Here is an 18,792-nt window from a genome sequence, read left to right on the forward strand (position 1 = left end):
TCATTTAGTTAATAAGCAAATACTACATTCAAGACTACACTCCAGGGTTCATGCTGGGGATGGGTGTGAAATGAGCTTTAAGATGCAGAATTTGTTTTAAGTTGCCTTCAAAATTTATTAACCACTTTCTCTGCACTGGGAACAAGAACCCTATGAGGTCAGTAATAATATTATACCTTCTAGCAGATTAGGAAAGCAAGACGTTTAGGAATTAGTGTTGCATAGCCAGTAAGTGGCAAAGAGGGTTTGAACTTAGGCAGGCTGGCATCATTCAGGGCGGGTCCTCTGAACAACCTCACTCTCCAGTAACTCTTGGGGACTGATACATAAATGCATTAGATATAATCTTGGTCTTCCACAGCTCTCTGGAAACAAGCAAAGTCAACACTTAATAAAAGCTGTTATTACAAGTAAAAGAAGGATATTTAAACAATTAAACTAAAGGAAGACATGTCATATACATCACCTTTATCATTATGTTAGCCATGCCTTGTTTTTAAAATCTTATCACAATCATTAGGGCACCTGGGTGGTTCAGTTGGTTAAGTGCTGACTTTGGCTCAGGTCGTGATCTTGAGGTTTGTGAGTTCAAGCCCCACTTGGGCTCTATGCTGACAGCTCAGAGCCTGGAACCTGCTTCAGACTCTGTGTCTCCCTCTCTCTCTCTCTGCCCCTCCCCTGCTCATGCTCTGTCTCTCTCAAAATTAAATAAACATTAAAAAAATTTAAAAATAATAAAATTATACCATAATCAAAGCACCTAAATTATAAGCACAGATTTAACATGTTAATTTAAAAAAATAAAATACTATCTTACTACAAATTATGTTTTATTCTGTTTTATTTTTTTCTAGACCTTGTCATTCTCACAGATCATTTCTCATTTTCAATTACCTATCTAGACTTTGTAGCAAGGAATGTACTATATTTTGGTATTCTTTTACCTTTGGACTTTTAATTGTCCCTAATTTTCACTATGAGAACTAATCCTGCAATGGATTATCAGAGCATATATTTTTCACATTTTGTATGTAAATGTATGTGTCCATTCTATCTCATTAATGTTATCATAAACATTTCCTAATATTAAAAATACATTTTTTAAAAAACTCAAAGTCTTTTTATTAATAAAGGAATTCAGTAATAGGAATAGGGTCATTATTTTATTTTAAAGATTTGTGGATCTCAGAGGCACCTGGGTGGCTCAGTTGGTTAGGGTTTTGACTCTTGATTTCGGCTCAGGTCATGATCTCATGGTTCTTGAGATCAAACCCTACATCAGGTTCTGTGCTGACAGTGCAGAGCCTGCTTGGAGTTCTGCCGCTCCCTCCCTCAGTCTCTATCTCTCAAAATGAATTTTAAAAACTTAAAAAAAAAGATTTGTGGATCTCACAAAATGGAAAATTATAACATTTACTTTATCTTTCCCATGACACATCACAGAAGATGCTTTCCCCCCCTGGTCTTTGATGGGTGCTTGAATATATAGATGATTGTATTGTTTCTTCCTAGTTCTTCTTGTTTTTTTAATATTTGGGTAGAGGTGACAGATTGTAATACCTCTTTCTTAGCTTTTGTGTCTTTCATTCTTGTTAAGACTATTTTTACTATACCATTATATACCTACTAATGAGCACTTTCTCTTTTAATATAATCTTTCAACTGGAGAGAATGGTTGACTTATCATAAAGTTCTTCAGCTGTATCAAGCCATTAGATCAGAATTTTGAAGATTTTACTTCACTAACTTATTTCCCAAGCCTTGTAACAACTGACCCAACCAGCGTGACTTAGTACTTCAAGGTTATTCTATTCAACAAATATCCTACCAAAAGAATCTTACTTTTTGACTTTTATATGTTTTATTTCTTTTCAGTTTTTTTCATGTTTTTTTTTTTCTTGACTATCTTGTGGGGGATAAGCATAGGAATTCCCTGAGCTTGCACCCATGGGTTAACAAGGCATAAAGAAATAAGAAGCCACAGGATGAAAGCATCCAAGATTAGGGAATCAAGATTAGGTCATCAGGGCAGAAGTGCCCCCCAACTTAGTACAATAACAGAAAGCTGCTTTCACAGGAGGGAAGGACCAGAATAGGTAAACAAGTAAAGAGGGCTATAGACCGCAGCAGGGCAAAGTTGCCTAGAGCATAACTATTTAGCCAAAGAAAGGTGCCTTGTTGACCCTACGGTAGCAGGCTCTATCTGTCTTATACCCTAGGCAAGTTAAAATAAACAGAGGCAGTGAATCGTGCCTGCTGTAAACAACCATCTGCCCGGCCACCAGGATTTTGTTTTGTGTTGACCCAAACTCCTAACACCGCATGTCTTTGAAACCCCCTTTCCCTCACACACATGAGTTGATGTTCACAATTTCATTGTCTCTTTGTGCACGTCCATCACACTTGTAAGCCTTATGATCCAAATAAAAACAGAGCAAGGACCCTTTACTCAGGGCTCTTGACTCCTCCCGGACATCAACTTCTCTTGCATTTTTATCCTGCATCCTCTCTCTTGCTGGACAAGAGAGAACTCCAGAACCAGAGTCTACGACACTATCTGTTGAAATTAAGAACACCAAATCATAATTTCCTTTCCTTGCAGCAACTTGATGGATCACTCAGTTGGTTAAGGTTTTGACTCTTGATTTCCATTCCAGGTGGAGAAGAAGACCTGCTGCATGGCTGGAAATTCATCTTTGCAGCACTTTTTGGGGTGTAGGCAAATAGCATTATATATTTGACAAAATGTTTGAGTTTGACTCAGACCCTTGTTTTCCACAACATGATTATTTTCTTTAAAAAGTATTTCCTTCTTTTGTCCTGGAAGAAAAGCCAGTAGTTTTGCATAAATATACCATACATTGAAGTAAAATTTAGGGCAAAAAAAACCCAAAAAACTGTACCTACTTTTAAATTTCCTGCCTTTTGCTATCCTAGTTGGGGCACTATTTATGTCAATACTGGTTCATTGATTTGTTTTTTTAACCACTCCCATTGTAGTGGATCTCTTTCTGTTTAATCGAATCCTGTACACTCTTGCTACTCCTGTATATTTTTATCTGTAGCTATATCTATCACGTTATTCCCTAGCTCAAACACCTTGCCTGGCTCCCCATTTCCTTTAGGATAAAACTAAAATGACCCAGCTCTTGTATAATAGCAGAGCAAGTCATAGAAACCTGGGTTTGAATCCTAGCTCTATGATTTGGTACTATATTGTGATCTTGGACAAGTTATTTCAATATTGTGAAAGTCAGTACCGTCATCTACAAAACTGCCTAGCTCTGAGGAAGTATTGGTGACATTAACTGAGACGATGTGTTTGTAATGGTTTGGGTACAGTACAGTAAAAGTGTCTGTGTCTTCCATTCCTGTAGTTTTATTTTCAAGCCTTACACTATCTTTCTGATTTTTAAAAATATTTAGTAAACATTTTATCCAACACTTGTCACGCACTAGCTATTGTTCCAACACCAGTTAGGGATATAAGGGGGAAAAGCAACAATGTTCCTACCCTCAAAAAATGTAGGCTCAAAAACTACAAGGATAGGGCAGCTGAATCTCAGGGAACAAAGGTAAGAGTTACACAGGATGAGGCTCGTTGGGATGGTAAGGCCAGATGGAAAAGGGATTTGAACATTTTCTCCAGAGAAAGGGAAAGCTGTTAATGAGATTTCAGCAAGACAGCAACAGGATCAAATGAGCTTCTTAAGAGCAATACCTCACTGTGAAAGTGAATTAGAGGGACCAGAGACTGAACAGAAAAGGATCCTGAGGCAAATTTAAAGATAACAGATTTGAATAAGATTACTGGCACCCAAACTGGACAGAAGCGGTTGAATTAAATAAATATTTTGCAGGAACACTCAATAAGAATTGGTCATTGCAAAGGCCTCAGGGTACCTAATACAGAGGACAATGCCAAGGATGACTCCAAGGTTATTCGATGATGGCTCTTTTTTTATTTCCTTTTTTTTCTGTGTGGATGCTCTTTCTTCAAATGGACTGGAATTTTCTTAGCCCGGTAGGCTACAGCACAGACTTGTATACATTCTCCAGATGAGTAAATGCTTAGAAAAACAAAACAAAACTAAACTAATTGAGAGACTGGTGTGGTTGTTCAGGGACCAGGTGCCCTCTGTGCTATTAGCTAATTATTTCAATCTCATTAAAAAATATCAAGGCTTAATTACTTCCATCCATGGTGATAAGAGTAACTTTAACAAACCTCTGAAGAATCACACATCTTCATTATACTCAAATTAACTCCTCTTCTGGAATTGTTAACAAGCTGAAAATGAGTAAGTAAGACTTAGTTTTTTTCCTTCTTAATAGGGCACCAGTGCAAAAACAATGGACTGCTATTGAAAGAGGGAAGAAAAGAGGAGGCTGGTTTATTTACTGAAAGGACAGTCACCTGCAAGTTTCTTGAATTCTAAAATTATATGATAATATATTTAAATACATGTTATTTTTTTTATAGTGAGATGCCTTCATAGTTTGGTATTTAAAATATATATATATATATAAATGTATGTATGTGTGTGTATATAAATAAAACTATCAATGTAGTCTTTAAATTATTGATACCCTGACCTTGGAAGAGGCAGTTAAAATATAAAATGAGAAGCAGGGTGGGGAAGAGAGAGAGAGAGAGAGCTGAAGAGAGAAGTGTTTATAGAATAATAGTAAGTATGAGGAGCCAACAGATTTGAAATGCAGATATAGTAAGTACTTGATTAGGAAGTCACAAGTTCATTTCAGAAAAAAGAGGAAACATTGTTAATTACACTGGAATTAAAAAAAAAAAACAAGAAACAGAACGAGAGATGAGTGAATAATCAAAATAGCTCCTGGTTTCTTTAAGGCAGGAGGTAGATTGAGTTGAATAGAAGAGAGTGTATGGAATGTAAATTCTGACTGTTAGTTTTTCTTTTTTGTAATGCCATGTCTGACTTAAGCTTTGACTGTTGACACTTTCACTTCAAATAGCATCTAGTACTCAAAAGACATCTTGAATAAACGCAATGCCAGCCACTGCTAGTCACAGGACTAGATGAAGAGCTATCCCTCTCCCCCCACCCTTGTTTAGAGATCTTGGTTGATTTCCATAACTGACCACTTGGGCTACTTGGTTTTTTTCTCTTCTTTCACTTTAAATATCTGCTTTTATGCTTAAAACTCGCCAATAAAGAGCCAGCCCATGAAACCCTGGGCCTTACAAGGCAGAACCCTATAAACCTTATATTACCCTATAAATGCAGAACCCTATAAACCTGGACCTACGCAGGTCCATTTGCCTTATTCTTCATTCCCCACACATACCCTGCCATGATCTCACTGTGTGGTCTCAGGTTTGCCATGTGCTTCCCAAAACTTGTGAGTAATACTCCCTGACACACATTCTTTTTTTTTTTTTTTCCAAAGTTTCCTGATAGTTATTACTGAGGGTATCTTGCAATCATAAGAACCACAAGGGCAGGTCCAGCCACAACACTCCTGATAACACAACACTGGTTATCAGTGGGCTGAGATTGGCACACAATAGTGTGAGTTGTATGTAGTTCAGTTATCATATGTTAAGATGCTTATTACTGTGATCACATGTGAGATGCTTGATCATACTTTCAGAAAGAGCAGGAATCCACCCACATTATTGCTTGAGTTCTTACCTTTCAAGCATTCATCAAATGAAATAGTAAGTAACTCTTCTGCTTTGGCTGTTGATGATACAAAGATAAATAAAATACAGTCCTTCTCCTGAAGTAGTATATACCCAGGGGATGACAGGCATATAAACAGATGATCACAATATAATATGATAATCCTGACTTCTGTGCAGGATTGGCATAAATCCAACCCTGTCTGTTGCCCATAGCAGACATGACGATCCTTCCTGGGCACTCATTCCTGAAAAGTCTGGACACAACTTCACAGTCTTTCACAACACTGTACTCCAGACACCTTCCACCAATTATTTGGTGTTGGCATGTGCATTAAAGTCTTTTTGCCACTGATGTCAGATTCTTATTATAGGTTTTGAAGAGTGTTGAGGAAGCACAGAGCTTCTAAAATTATTGAGACTAGCAGTTCTGTAACAAAATATTTTGACTATTGATGTTTTTTAAGTTGTTAGTTGGGTAAATAATACAGAGAATTCTTAGATATAATAGCATAAAGGGCAAGCCCATGAGACTAGCCCTTTGTAAATAGAGGAAATCCATTTGGTAATGACTGTGTTAATAACTTTCTACTAAGCAAGTTGAGACACCAATGATTGAATGAATGATATGGTACTTATTCTATTTACCAAATTATCTGTTACATTACACTTTAACCTCTTAGTCCCTGAGACTGTTTTTTTTTTTTTCTCTCCCAGAAGCTACACTGCTTTTGGCAAATGAACATTTAGTATTTAGCATCCACTCCATTTAGCATTTCTGAGTGCTTATTAAACCTTTGAATTTTCCTCACATCACCCTTAACTGTAAAGCATCCAGAAATGATTTTCACAGATACCTTAAGGTGATGTAAATGCAGGACTGAGCCAGTGATGAGAGCAGCTACTGTCTCTGTGTTGCCATCTGCTGTGTGGTCCTCGAAGGACAGGTGTGTGGTGATGGAGACAGGCCCCAGGCCACATGTCTTGCTTAAGGATGTTCCCAGAGAGGCAAAGCTCCAGCCTGTAAGTACGCTGTCCTCTTCACTCCCATTTGTTTTATCACTGAAAATATAATTTTTGAGTTGAAAAGATCACTTAAAGTATTCTACTTTTCATGGGCTGAATATACATGACCAGTGGAGATGCTAAAAGTCTAAGAATTTGAAAAAAAACAATTAATTTAGGAGGTCAGAGAGTTGAAGGGAAAGTGCCTGGGACATGTTACATATGCAATAAATTTTTATTGACTGTATGAGTAAAAATGTAATTGCAGCATGAGCTCAAATAAAGAGTTTTGGTTTTATTGAGGGCTAGAATCTAAATTGTCTCATTGGTCAGTAGGAAATCAGTAGGAGCATATATACATATATGAAAAAAAAGAAAAAGAAAGAAAGAAAGAAAGAAAGAAAGAAAGAAAGAAAGAAAGGAAGAAAGAAAGAGAAAAGAAAAAGAAAAGAAAAGAAAAGAAAGAAAAGAAAAGAAAAAGAAAGGAAGAAAGGAGGGAGGGAGGAAGGAGAAAGAAAGGAAGGAAAGAACTTAACTATGGATTAGGAATTCTGCATAGTCACTTTGCAAGAAAACTTACAGAGAATAAGAATACTTAGGTGTTAAATCTAAAGTGTTCTACAAAGCAAACACATTTGAAATGTCACTTTCAATAACATTAAGGAGAATATAGACCTAGCTATTCAACAGGTGTTCCTGCAATTTATTTTAAGCTTCCTCTTATTGAACACTCAAGCCCCAGGCTGAGACCTTTACATTTATCTCATTTATTTTTTTAAACTTACCTCTCATATACATCTAATTATCTCCATTTTACATGGCAAGGAAATGAAGTCTCAGAGACATTAAATAGCTTTTCCAACATCATACAGTTGAATAACTGGAAAACATACAATTTAAAACCAAGTTTCCCTGCTAAATAGTTCTTATAATTAACAATTAGTGTATCCTGTTTTATCATTAGAAATAATAATGCAAAAAACTAGCATTATGTATGAGCATGAAAATGTATTATGGCTCCAATAAGAGCTCCAGAATGGTCAGCAAACCTGTACCTAATCAAGTACAAAAATATTAACTTAGGAGCTGGATAATAATATTTTTTAAAGTTTTTGAACTTGAAAAAAATGATACTTAGGTTAGGGTTATAAGAAATCAATAATTTTCACAAGTCAAATTATTTTTTTACCTTATCTTTGTTATGATTCAAGTCTTATTTAACTAATTTAGATGTTGTATTTAAGCAAGCAGTTTTCTTTTTGAAAGTTTGTTGAGTACACCAGAGAACAGTATACCAAATTGTCTAAAAGCAAAGATCCCATATCCTGTGCAGATACTTATTTTCAGGATGACATCAGAAAAATCACCTTAATTTTTGTTTTTGTTAATTGAAAATGAGAATTCGATACTTCTTTAAGCAGAATTCCATTTCATCATATTATTTCATTTGTATTTCTTGAAAATAATTACAATGCATACTTCCTGAAATTAATCCAAATCCCTATTCTAATATTTTAAAACATTAATTTCCATGGCTAAGATGGAAAAGTGAGGTAGAAGAAATTTTAGTTCGATTCATGCCTTCCTGTTGAAGTTGACAACTCAAAAATATGTGTCTAATTTTAGTGTATATTTTCTGTCATTTTAAAGTGTATGACCTGATGAACAAAGAGGTTTAAAGAAGATAATATGTTTAGTGTATAAATACAACTTTAAAATGGACAAATTTGCTCATTTCCTAACAGCCGTGATTGTATTTCTTATATTGGGTGTATACAAATAAATGAGTCCCAGACCCATAGGTATGGTGATAAGTAAAAAGAATTCAAGTGGATTATGCATTAGGCTTTATTTTTCTTTCTGTTTAGGAAAAAACAAATTTTTAAGACTGAAGGGAAATATTTTTTAAATGGCCATTTCCTTTGTGAAGTTCAGTTATTTTTGATGTTCACCTCCATGCCACCCATATTTAAAATTTTCTCATTTCCCTCATCTGTTCAGTCTTAAATTAGTTTCATTAACTGTCAGAACTTATTTGAATCCAGAGAAAAACTTATCAAAATCCTTCAAAGCAAAATGGCTTTATCTTTGAAGTTATAGAGGTGATTGCATTTCATTTTTTAAAATTCAAGTGTTTTTTTTTAAGAAGGTGAAAGGAAAGGAGAAAAAAGTTTCACATTACTAAGTCAGAATTTAAATGAATTGCCTAATAGAGAAAAGGTGATCTAATAAATTAGAATTTCATAAATCATGGAATAATAGATGTACATATAATAGACATATCATAGGTATATCATAGGTATATTATTATATATACCTAATATATAGGTATATTATTATATACTAATAATATATACTGTAGTAATATAATATATCATGTATATAATAATTATATGTATATTTTGTATATAATATACATATTATATGTATATTATAGTATAGAAGTTTTTTGAGATAAAAAGTGAGCCATCATAATCATTACAACTGTAGGTTAATAACACCAGTTCCTCACTACAATACCAATAATTGTTGGGGAAAACACTGGTCTTTCCAAATCATGCTTGAAATCTGTGTATTATCTGTTAGGACAAAGGTCCAATTTTATTTTAGAATATCTAGAAAGAAGAAATGATTTATTTCAAAAATCTGCTCAGATAACACCCTATTAAAACAGTCCTGTTGGACTTATTGGAAGCAAAATGGGTGCCTTTTTCCTTTTATTCACATATTGTCTTACTACAAACGTCTCTTTCAGAGGCAAACTCAAAAATCATTTAAGTGCTGGGTTACTTTAATACGGTATTAACTAAGCTGAAATTTTTCAATTGGGTACGTAATGGATCTTTACTCTCCTCGTTGAGCACACGCTTTATCATATTGACTGGACAAATGTTTAGAATTCATTGACAATAGAAAATCTGTGGGTGGGAAGAGAAAAGGAAGGAGAATGTAAAAAACACAAATGTATGTATTTGCAAGGCAGTCTGTAGGGTGATAATGTGAGTTCAAGCAAAGTACATTTGCCACACTAGGAGGAAAGAGTCAAGCATTGTTTATAAGGACCTGATGCAGAGTCTAGAATGTATTGTCTAGGTTTGTGTTCTGCCATGAAGTCATCATGATTGGTGTTAAATTTTTTAATTCTGTCAAGTAGGAAGTGAAGTTGAGGGAAGTGAAGTTGAGACTCACCTCAGGATGTTGAGTTGACTCCTTCTCAGTGAACATGTCCACTGAGTATAAGAAAAATATGTATTTCTGTCTCTTGAAATTGCTCCTTATTTTGGATAATAGTGTATATTATATATAATCTTATATTTGAGATTCTCTAAGTGGAGCTAACCAGGAAAAAAAATTATTTTGCACTTGTCTAGTCTCCTTTAATAGTTGGGATTCAGTCAAGGAAACAGAAACCACTCTGGAATGTTCAAGTAAGAAGAGATTTAACAGGAGTACAGTTGGAAGGGCTGGTAGAGTGATTAGAACAAACACCATTAGCACTCACTTGCAGCAATCCAGATGTTGCTAGTGTAAACCAGGTCATGAAAGTGTGTTTCAGAGTAACCTGCACCAGGCAGAAAGGTGAGATTCATAAGGAGGACCCAGAAGCTGATGCAAATTGCGGGGTCTGATAAAATCTGCTATTTGTCTTTGCCAGAGCAGAAAAGTTCCTGCTGTCCAAATCTTTTTTTTTTTTAATTTTTAAACATTTATTCATTTCTGAGAGACAGAGTGTTAGTGGGGGGAGGGGCAGAGAGAGACACACACACACACACACACAGAATCTGAAACAGGCTCCAGGCTCTGAGCTGTCAGCACAGAGCCCCACATGGGACTTGAACTCACGGACTACAAGATCATGACCTGAGCTGAAGTAGAATGCTTGACTAACTGAGCCACCCATGAGACTCATTGCTTTCCAAATCTTGTGAGAGTGCCTCTTTTTAGTAGTTCTAAACTGGAATCCTGCACCAAGGAATTCTGGAAAATGCGGTTCCTGGGTTTCTAGATGCTGTTATATAAGAGGCAATCCTAAAGAGGCAGAAATGATCCCGAGTGTAGAAAATCTGATATAGCTTCCTTTCTTGATATTAGAGACAAGGATTTGTTTATATACCTTTGCTACAAACTTGTCTCTTCTTGGATCCTTTCAATAATAAGTATGTATTGACTCACTGTCGGTGGAACTAGACATGTTCAGGACACAGTCACAACGTTTGTCGAGTGCTATTCTATGACAATGTTTATCTGTGGTAAAAAAGTAAGCTTAAATGGAGACATGATTTTGGAGCAAATAATTAGACATGGAGTAATCATGAACTTTAAAGACCTGGGTGTAATAATTTGCTAGGGCTGTCATAACAAAGTATCACAGATTAGGAGGCTTAAACAACAGAAATTTATTTTCGCCCAGTTCTGGAGACTAGAATTTCCAGATCAAGGTGTCTACAGGACAAATTCCCTCTGGAGACACTAGGGAGAATCTGTTCCATGTGTCTCTCCCAGCTTCCATGGGTTGCTGTAAATCTTTGGCTTCCCTTGGCTTGTAGGCACATTACCCCAATGTCTTCATGTTTCCATGGAATTCTCCCTGTGTTTCTTCACATTATCTGTTCTCCATGCATGTTTCTTCTGTCTCTGTGTCCATATTTCCACTTTATATAAGGATACCAGTCAAATTAGAGTAGGGGCCCACTCTGCTCCAATACAACTCCATCTTAACTAATTACTTCTGACCTGTTTCCAAATAAGGTCACATTCTGTGGTGCTGAGGGCTAAGATTTTAGCATGTGAATTATAGAGGGAACATGGTTTAACCCATAACACTGGGTTTGAATTCCAGGTCTATTACTTGTTAACATGCAAAACACTCAGCATTTTGTAGCTTCAGTTTTCTCCTACATGTAAAAACAATGGTTTATAATCTATTTCAAATGGTTGCGTGAGAATAATTTTTTTTAATTAGAACATTTTTTCACATTGTCTGATGCAGGAGGTACCAACTAAATGTGGGGACTGTTTTTTTCTTCCTAAAATGGCAATTCAACTGGAATTTATTTATGAACTGGGCCATAAAAGGTAGATATGGAGTCAATATCAGAAAAACTGAGAAAGGAGAGATACGGTTTCACCAAGCCGCTCTATGTTTGCAATCTGAGTCTAAGTTAATGAACAGTTGAATTTTTACTGTCATCTGTGTTGGGACCTAAGAAAGCATCAGCTGTTTAGAAGTTCGGCGGATTCTCTTCTAAATGTATCACCGTTGTTGTAGACCAGAATCCCAATTTTTCAGGTAGCATAAATATGAAATGTGAAATTTGGTAAATATAATACCAACACGAAAATTATTATTTTATATAATAGAAAAAATAATTTTAGAACTTGAAAATTTATGTTATTATATGGAAAATGTTAATAAATTAAAATGTAAGGAATATTTACACTTAATACCTTCCAGATTTTGTTCTGTGTTACAGAAAAAAAATGATTAAAATATAGAAAGATTCATTTTCCCCCCATAGTAACTTTTGCTTAAAATTAAATAATAAATGTAGACTGAGAAATAAAATTATACATTTTTGAGACTTTATTTCTGACAGTGCAGATGGTTCTTAAATAGTACTGAGTTTATTAAAATCCAGATAATAGCAATTTTCCAAACCATGAATTAGTATTGGTTATAGGAAGAAAAGAGGAATCTATTAGTCAAATTATTCATTTTTTTAATGTTTATTTTTTTCTTTGAGAGAGAAAGAGAGAGAGAGAGAGAGAGCACAAGCAGGGGAGGGACAGAGAGAGAGGGAGACACAAAATCCTAAGCAGGCTCCAGGCTCCAAGCTGTTAGGACAGAGTCTGACACGGGGCTCCAACACGGAACCGTGAGATCATTACCTGAGCCAAAACCGCACTACCGACTGAGCCACCCAGATGCCCCGAGTCAAATTATTCTTTAAAGGAAATTATGCATTTTAATAATATAAATTAATTATGTTAGTACTTATACAAATCAAATAAAAATATTGAGTTTTTATAAGCAAAGATATCTAAGAATAGCAAAACACAGTTCAGTGTAAGAATTAAAAACCAGCAACTCCTTAATCCTTCCTACTTGCATCTGAGACAAAAAAAAAAAAAATCAATGCAAGGTTTTACAAATCACATCTGTAACTATAAAAAATGATAACACTGACACATAATATTTCTTGATTATTTATGATGAACTCAGCAATACCCTAAGCATTAACACGTTATTTCAAATAAAAAAACTGTAAATTCTATTTTTGACTATGTAATCTCTCACAACTTTCAACTCTTCAAGGTTTCTCACCTGCAAAATGAGGTGTTGGTAGATGCTTTGATGACTGTCAAGTGTATCCAGTCTTCGTATTCTCTCTTCTTTCTCATGACAGCAGGTAAATCTTTCATTCTTTTTATTGACTTCTTATAATCTCTTTTTAAAATTCTATTTAACATATATCAATTATAGTAATCAACAAACACTACTGTATCTCTTTACACTGTGTTCTCCTTCAGTAGGCAGTATGTTGGTTAAAACCACAAAGTCCACTCCACCAAGTCTGCTCCAAGTTTGTCATTGGCTGGTCTTTGGGCTTCTCTCAGTTTTCTGGGCAGGCTATGCTGCTCTGAACGTTTCTTCTCCCCCCGTCATGATGGTCTATTTTCCTCCCAATTCCTTCAATATTAGAATAATCTAGTCATGAAGGTAGGAGTTATCTTTTTCAATCAGTAATTCAATTCCACACCCGTTTATTAAGAACCTGCCATGTACCAGACCCTCTCTTAGGTGTTGCCAGTGATAGGAAATTCGGTGAGCTAGAATTACATCCTTAGCATTTACTTTACCTTTTTTTTTTTTTTTTTGTATCTTAAGCAACTTATCTTCAAGTAATAATTTGAATTAATCTTTATGTATGTGCCTTGTGTCAGGTTGATGCTATAACCCACCTTGTGGTCATATAATGAGCATAGGAAATTGGCACCATTTTATTTATTTATTTTATTCATTTATTTTTATTTTTTATTTTTTAATTTACATCCAAGTTAGTTAGGATATAGTGCAATGAGGATTTCGGGAGTAGATCCCAGTGATTCATCCCCTATGTATAACACCCAGTGCTCATCCCAACAAGGGATGAGCCCCTTACCCATTTAGCCCCAACCACAACCCCTCCAGCAACCCTCAGTTTGTTCTCTGTATTTAAAAGTCTCTTATGTTTTATCCCCCTTCTTGTTTTTATATTATTTTTGCTTCCCTTCCCTTATGTTCATCTGTTTTGTATCTTAATTCTACATATGAGTGAATTCATATGATAATTTGTCTTTCTCTGACTAACTTTGCTTAGCCTAATACCCTCTAGTTCCATCCATGTTGTTGTAAATGGCAAGATTTCATTCTTTTTGATTGCCGAGTAATACTCCATTGTATACATATACCACATCTTCTTTATCCATTCATCCAGCCATGGACATTTGGGCTCTTTCCATACTTTGGCTATTGTCAATAGTGCTGCTATAAACATTGGGGTGCATGTGACCCTTGGAAACAGCACACCTGTATCCCTTAGATAAATACCTAGTAGTGGCACCATTTTATGGATGAGGGAATGGACATCTCACAGCTTTTAAGCACTAGAGCCAAGTTGTCTGATTCAAGAGCTGAGCTTTCAACCTCCCCACAATCTGGCTTTCCCAAAGTAAAGGAAGGATGTGTCAAATGCCACCGTTGAGATATATTCAATGGCTCTGACAAACAGAAATAGGAGATAAAAGAAAGGAAGACAGTCTTCAGCATTAGTTACATGATACAAATTAAAACAAAAACACTTCTATCTACCTGTGTATGTATGTTTGTATGTGTATGTATATTCATCCACTATGTAAGCATGTATATGTTTGTGTATAAGTATGGGTGTGCATATACACACTTAAACAGTGGACAAAAACACAGTTTAGGAGTCAGATTAAGCTAAATTTAAACCCTGATTCCACCCCTTAGTAACTGTGTGACTTTGGCACTCTAGGAATAATAACAGAACCTAATTTTTGGAATCACCCTGAGGATTAATTGGCATAATTTATAAAAAGCACATGGCTTAGTCTTTGATAAGCTTAAAAGCTCAGTAAATATTTGTGGAATAAATGAACAGATAAATGTTTTCTAGATGGTCTGCTCTATTGGTATTCTAAGAAATTCTTTTTCCTTTTTTGTATCTCTCTAATTTTCTAAATTTAATATCTGTTGCTTTTATGATAAGAGAATAAAAGATATATTTACATATCAGTACTTTTATATTGAAGTTAAAATTTAGCTCTAGCTTTCTGAATCAGGCTACTATTTATGGCTAGGAAGTATTTCAGAAGGGCTTTAAATGGGCACAAATCAGAGTAGGAAGATTCTTCCATGTGGAGGGATGTTTGAATAGACGAAGGTACAGATGTGTGAAAGTTTGGAAAAGGACAATGCATGTAAAGTAGCAGTAGTACTTGGGACATCAGTGAGTACTTGAGGTTCTGCCAGGAAGGTAGGCTGGGACCAGAATGTCAAGACCATAGAATGCACGCTAAATAGTTTAAACTTATAGGCACACAAGTTGTCTAGAAACTTTAGGAACTCTTAGGCCTGAAGCAAACTGACAATGTCATGAGAAGATGTAAAATGAGCAGATGAAATTCACAGAGAAAGAGGGACTTCTCCCTCTTCGGTGCTGTGCCTTCTAGGACTCATTTTCTCTTGCTTCTGTTTCAGGTCTGTGTTGCTCTGAGTGGGCAACTCCTATTCTGTGATTGATTTGGTTCCCTTGTGCTGGACTTAATTTTCTTACTCTTGTCATTCACATTCAAGACTTTCTGCTGTTGCTTTTCTGACTAATTTCATCACAGCTGAAGAGCTATGTTTTTCCCAAAAGAATTCCTCCTTTGTCATAGGAGGGAAAAATGTGTGTCTTCTCAGCAGAACGACATAAGGGTGATTGATGCCCTGGGAACAAATACATAAACTCTTTCCAACGTGTCCTCTTTCTCTACTTTTAGGAGATGGGAGTTTTAAAAACTTGTCAAATACAGTGTTTGGGGTTTTTAACTGTTTATTGAACACATGTTAGTTTCACAAGTATTGCAGAGATTATCTAGGGATCAGAGGGCATTAGGAGTAATGAATCTCAACATCCCAATTTAAAAGTACTTAATGTACAGGAATAGATCAGAGAAATGGTGAGAGGATTTCACATTATATCTTTCTTGAATATTTTAGTCAATGACATGCCCTTTGAATTTACCAGTGGCACAAACAATCCAAAGTTTCAAAGCAGATGAGGTGGTAGAAAACTAAGATTTAAGGGGCCTGGGATTATTTATGCTGAAAATGAAAAAAAAAAATTGTTCTCAAAATTGTCAACAGAGACTAGGGATCATGAACCTTTTCTATCTAATGCTGTTTCTGACTATAAAAGACAATGACAACTTTGGTGTGCTATGATTTATTTTCCCCATGAAATGTACTCAGGGAACAAAGATGGATGTGGCATAGGCTCTGCCCTTGAAAAACTCAAATTTAGAACACTTTATATCAAAAGTTATATACAATAAGTATAAATTTTGGTCTTGGATATTTTTATTTTGATGTATTTGCAATTGGTTTCAGATGAAATATTTGAAGAACACCTCCAGTCCTCTGGTTTTATGGAAACTTCATATATGCATTAGTATTTGTTGTAGTCTGACTAAAATAAGAACTGATTCCTGGTAAATCTGAACTGAAAATTCTCAGTGGTTTTAGGGAATTCCAGAGGGAATGTCTATCTTCCTGCATTCATCAGAAAGGCACCGATTCTCTGTCTTTATATTGCATGCTTTACAGAGAAAGCACTTAAAGAAAATTCTAATATTTTCTCAATATCTACTCAGGTCCTCTTGGGCTCTGGAGTGGGAAACTTATAAGCATTGCATACATCACTTAAACCTCACAGCAAACCCAAGAGGTAGGTCTCATAATTGACATAGGACAGGATGCAGCACATTTGATTATGGTCCTGGGTGTGATTGCAGAATTAGTCATAAGAAATAATTGCTGCAGAAATAGCTGAGCAAATATGGAAAGACTGTCCTTGTCCTCTGATATGTAGGTTGTAATTTGGTACCAGGAGGAATGGATCATCCCACTTTCATCTAGCAATTACTCAGCTAAAATTGCCAAATATCGTTTTATACCAATTGAAACTCTAATTTTAACTTTATAATAAAAATGTTCAAAATACTAAAAAACAAGTAAAACAAAACTTTACCATGATCATGGCTATAGATATTCATGATTTGAGAAGTAAATTTAATTTTTTTTTAATTTTGTAATGTTTATTTATTTTCGAGAGAGAGAGAGAGACAGAGCGTGAGTGGGGGAGGGGCAGAGAGAGAGGGAGATACAGAATCCCAAGCAGGCTCCAGGCTCCGAGCTGTCAGCACAGAGCCCAACACGGGTTCGAACCATGAACTATGAGATCATGACCTGAGTGGAAGTCTAATGCTCAACCGACTGAGCCACCCAGGTGCCCCAATTTTTTTAAGCCTAATTCTTAGAAATCTGGCCTTCCCAAAAAGGAATTGGGCTTCTGGAACGTTTCATGGTAACACATCACAGATCAATGCCTACGGTAATCAATCTTGGTCAGCTGCAGGGTTTGAACCCTGTATCCTTCTCATACCAGTGGTATGAGATCAGACTCCCAACTCTGAATGCTAGTCTTATAGGGGCGGGGCTAAAGTCAATGTTCTGGCATGACACATTGCCAGTTTATCCTGGAGGATCACAATACCTTTAAACACCAACCATCTATAGATATTGTCATCCTTTTAGTAACTGTAAATGGAAATACTTAAAACTCTAATATGAAAGATATATATATATATGTATATATATATATATATATATATAAATGTTTATTTATTTTTGAAAGGGAGAGACAGAGCATCAGTGGGAGAGAAGAGGGAGAGGGAGACACAGAATCTGAAGCAGGCTCCAGGCTCCAAGCTGTCAGCACAGCGCCCAACGTGGGTCTCCAACTTACGAGCTGTGAGATCATGACCTGGGCCGAAGTCGGGTGGTTAGCCGACTAGGTCACCCAGGTGCCCCTAAATATGAAACACTTTTATCCATGGCTGCCTCTTTAACCCAATAAATACAGGTCTACAGGCTTATTATTTAATGAAGACTGGAATTAAATGAATACTTCCAGTCTACCATTAATATGGGCATGAACCCTGAAATGTTTATGGCAATTTTTGCCAGATTATTTCATCTGGTGTTGTTTATGGTTTTTCTGAGATATTCTACCATCAGAAGCATAAGTCCCGGTGAAGTACTGTGCATATGTATGAAGAAGCAATGAACATTTGTATGTGAGTCTTCTTTTGTCAATATATTTGAAGATTTTATGGTTTTGTGGAGCTGACCTAATCTTCTATTCTCTGTCACCTTACTTCTGCCCATCTGACCCCATCTTCACTTTATTCCTTGATGTTAAGGACTTAGATATGTGTTCTACTGTTTCCAGCTGGCTTTTTTTCCCATGGATTGCTTTTTTGTTTTCACCTAGATATTAGCAGGACTTTAGTCCAGAATAAGCAGCAGCTATAAATTTAATAAATCTTTTCTTACTCATATTATAAGCATTGTAAGCATGAGCATTTAATCATTATGTATCCGTGCATTCTTTTTCATCTTTCATGAATATAATTTTTATACCAAACATTTGGAGATTTTAATAATTTTTTTCTGAAATTAAAGCCTTTATGCACAGATACAGTCATTGAAGGAAGATGGGCCTTATTTCTATTAAGGATTACTATAATTCAAGCTTTGTAAACCAATTAATCCCTTTTTACAGCTAAACAAATAGAATTGTTTGCTTAAAGTGCAAAATAAATACAGTTGGAAGCGAGGACACACTTATAGTATAGAAATAAATCCTTTAAACCCACATGATAAAGAAGGAATAAATTACTTGCAGTTTATTTTAAAACAACTAATGAAATAAGACATTACATCTCAAAAACACACAAAACTTTTGAACTTCATTAGCAACTGAGCTTTTAACCGACACTTCTATTTTGGGAAA

Source organism: Lynx canadensis, chromosome D1 (assembly GCF_007474595.2).
Source record: "Lynx canadensis isolate LIC74 chromosome D1, mLynCan4.pri.v2, whole genome shotgun sequence".
Classification (NCBI taxonomy): domain Eukaryota; kingdom Metazoa; phylum Chordata; class Mammalia; order Carnivora; family Felidae; genus Lynx; species Lynx canadensis.